This window comes from Halyomorpha halys, unplaced genomic scaffold (assembly GCF_000696795.3).
Source record: "Halyomorpha halys isolate HHAL.00 unplaced genomic scaffold, Hhal_1.1 Scaffold1052.1, whole genome shotgun sequence".
NCBI lineage: Eukaryota > Metazoa > Arthropoda > Insecta > Hemiptera > Pentatomidae > Halyomorpha > Halyomorpha halys.
In genome coordinates this window covers 70090-74374 of record NW_027106745.1, presented here as the reverse complement: position 1 = coordinate 74374, position 4285 = coordinate 70090, and positions in this window count along the sequence as shown.

Here is a 4285-nt window from a genome sequence, read left to right as displayed (position 1 = left end):
AAATAGTATATTTCTACTATTTGAGTTTTTTTTGACCGCACCCGGACCATATTCCTTCCATTCATAATATTCATCCTATAATACAACAATTAATAAATATACAATAATTTTTTTTATAAAATTTGAAAAACAATCACCTGATTAAATAAAGTTTTTAATATCACATTTCCTGTTATTTTTATTCGTCTTAAATTATTAACAATATATTGTTGTCAATTATATAAAAAATTAATAATCAAAAATTTCCAAACATAATTATAAATAAGGAGATTCAAATCCAATATACCTTCTTAAAACCAGGCCATCTTTATCATTGATAACAAATATATTGTGTAATAATGTGAATTTGTTTGTAAATACCTAATGATGAGGTGACAGTCCCGAAACGTCGTTATTTGTGTAATGAAATTAAATAAACAAATTTAAATATGGAAGAGAGCTTTTCATTCACTATATCTAATTACTTTAATGAAACTCATCCAGTGGAAACTATAACTTTAAAAGATTTTAGTTATGATGTATTATTTATTTTTTGTGTAATAACTTCCCATTTCCAAATTTTTTTTAGTAAAATCATTATCTAATTTTTTTTCTATATCAATTTATAATCTTATTAATACTTTCGATAATTCGAAAGAGATTTGGAGATCGGTAACAAGGTGAGGTATTCTAATCAGCTCTAAACATTATTTAGGCGCATAAAAAGTCGTTTGAATTTGATATTTAAATTCTTATTACACGTGTCCCAGATTTAACTCGCGAAAACATTTATAAATATAAGTCGTTAAGTAATTTTCTTTATCGAACGCACTTAGCTTATATTTTCTTAATTATTTTATATATTTATATTTTCTTAATTATTATATTTTCGAATTATTCTGGGATAGTGAGTTAGTTACCTTTATACTTTTTTTTTTTATTATATTTATTGGAATTTACAACTGTACATAATTATACATTTATTAAATTTAATGTATGTTATTATGGAGTATGTGTAGGGAAACTACCCTTGGTATCGCTCTAATACCTTCATACTTAAAACAATTTTTATTAGTAAGACATTAATAGTACATTTTTCTTTAAGGAGTTTCAGACGCATCTTAAGGATTTTTTCTTAAACTAGGCGCTCCATTATCCCAAAAGACAAAAATCCAGATAAAATATAAGTATCTATTAGGTAGTAAATTAACTAAATATCCTTACCTTATCAGCATTTTTTTTTTTATAAGTTGTGCTTGTCATTGTTTTTGTGTTCAAGTTAGTTAAGAAAAAAAAAATTGTTCTTAAACTCTTTTTTCAATTTTAATTAAGCAAATATAAACATTTTAAGCAAGAAATTTGCTATCCATGAGGTGTGAACAATGAAGTTCTTTTATATTATATTTTTATTATTTTGTTCATGACTGTTAGTTTTATAACAAAAATTATCAAAATAGTCTCAACCTTCTTTATTGAAACATTTCACATGTCCAACGTTTTGGGCAATCTGGCCATCACCGATTTTCACAATTTTTGTATCAACCAATTCTAATATTATCACTTACTATCTACTTAATTTATTGTTATACATATTTCCAAGTTTGTTTGTTATTATTTTCTTTTATTTTTATTTGAATTAAGTTTACCTCGTTTTGTTTTTTCAGCCCTGATGAAGGTCTAAAATTTAGGCCGAAACGTTGGCAGAAATAAGTTTTACTTCATTTAAAAACAATTTTGATCCTTTTTTCTCAACTTTATTCTTTTTAAACTTCCAACGTTTCGACCACTTAGGTCATTTTCAAGGATACCTACGAACAGCTCCTTTTAATTATTTTTATAACAATTTCCTTCACTTACATACTGATTTTTTTGGTCTTACCTCTATTTTGTTTTCATTTTTTCCTTTAAAATTTTTAAAATTGCCGGCTAATTGCCTTTGTCCTATTTCTAAATAAATTTATCAATTAAAATACTATCATAATAACATTATAAAATTCTTTGTTTTTTTTTAAAAATAGATTCCTACTTACAATTTTTTCTATATAATTCTTTCCTAAATTTAAAACTTTTATTAACCACATTTCTTTCTATCATTTACCTTTGCAAACTGTATGTAAGTGAAGGAAATTGTTATAAAAATAATTAAAAGGAGCTGTTTGTAAGTATCCTTGAAAATGACCTAAGTGGTCGAAACGTTGGAAGTTTGAAAAGAATAAAGTTGAGAAAAAGGATCAAAATTGTTTTTAAATAAGCTAAACCACTCTCAAACAAATATATTAATAAAAAATTATCTAAGTTTTACTTCTTTATTCGTTTTAATTTTATTTTAAATTGTGTTTAAAAAAATTTCCAGTGTAATGAATAATACTAAATATATCATTTTTATTGTAAAGTATACTTGATATATCAAATGATAATGTACTAGACTTGATTTATCTCAATCATAACTTTGTTTGATTGAGTTTATAGTCAATGAAAAGAAATTGATAACTTAAAATATAAATTTAGATTTAACAGTTCGACGTACGATATCGACGGACATTAATTATTGGGAAAAGGTATTATCAATGAAGCGTGAATTTTATTTAAACAAAACAATGTAAACTATTTGAGCTATGAAGTATTGAAATAACTATCGGAATAAGACCTTGCGTACAATAAACTAACAAATAAATTTGCTGTTATTAATAATATGAACCAAAATAATCTATTTAGGTCTATGCATTAAACCAGTTTAACGAATTCCTAATTATCTCAAGAGCTATAGATACGGTTTATTCTTTTATATCTGTAAAATGTTTATAAAATAAATAAATAAACATTTCCAATCGATAACCCTGGCTGAACACTTCCCTGGTCTCCGTTATTTCTTGCACAAAAACTGGCTGGAAAATGACGTAAAGATTGCACAGAAAGGGAGCATTTACCTTGTAAAGGTAAAAGTCACGTTACGGCTCAACCGTGCTAAACAGGATTTCAAACAGTTGTCCAGGATTCGAAAGGAAGTGTCCGTTAGGACGGGGCTTATTGTTATTTTTTTAATTAATCTTGTTTCTTTATCTGGGATCTAATTAATTTTAATTAAGTTGAGTTATTTACTTATAAATATTTACTTTTGTTTTTGAACTTCGAAAGAAGTTAAGCTTTGAATTTATGAATGTATAGACAATTCTGTCCAGAAATCAAAAATTAACATTAGCGTTTTGAATTTTAAACATCAAGTAACAAATCTGGTTCCTGTAAGTAATCGGAAACTTGGCCTCTGGTGTGGGCCTATGGTTCGGTTCTCGCAGAACGATTTCAAATAGTACTAGGAGCGTCTTCGAAGAGGTGTTACTTCAAGCATTAATTTAAATTAGAAGGTCCCGTGGCCATCTTCTTTTCTAACGCCTCGGAGGATTATCTGGGATTGTTAAGTATGAGAGATTAAGAACTAATGTGCTAGGATGGGTAAGGAGTTTGGAATGAAAAGACACATATCTGTTTTGGGCCAAATCTGTTACGATTGGGATGTTAATGTCTTTGTGGATGAGCTTGTTTGTTACGTAATAAGGAGCTTCAAGGATTTTACGTAGGATTTTGGATTGTAAGGATTGAATGCGGGAGGAATTTGATGGTTTGGTAGAACCCCAGAGCTCAATTCCATATGTCCAAATTGATCTGATTATCGTAGTAATCATAGTAAAATAATAATTTTTTGGAATGAATGGGAAGTTTATAGCGTTTGCCAAGTAGGTGTTGTAGCAATGGAAATCTACGAGCAGTCTCTTATGATTTCAGTCTTGTATGTGATATCCATAATTTTAAAATAAAACTTGCGTAGTAAACTTAATATTTGTGACTGATCACCTGAAAAGATGAATATGAGATATGCTAGAATGGGATGTAATGTGATAATTAAATATATCGTGTTGATAACAAAACAAAACATTATTACCTATTGTAATTTTATTTTCATTCATTCCTACATTTTCATTTATTTACTACGTTTTCTTAATGTTTCTTTATTATTTATTTATGTGTGCTTTCTGAAAATATTAATTTTCAATTAATCCAAAAATTTAAAATAAAACTTGTGTAGTAAACTCAATATTTGTGAAAGATCAAGTAATGTGATAATTAAATATATAGTATTAATAACGAAATAAAACAAAAAAGTAAAAAAAAATATTGTCTTTTAAGATAAATTAGTTCGCTGTATGTTATAGCAACCTATTGTATTTGGGTAGCACTACTTCCTGACTATAAAGCATTTTTCTCTTCTTATGGTCGAACCGCTAATCTGATTTTCAGGAATATTGCGGAA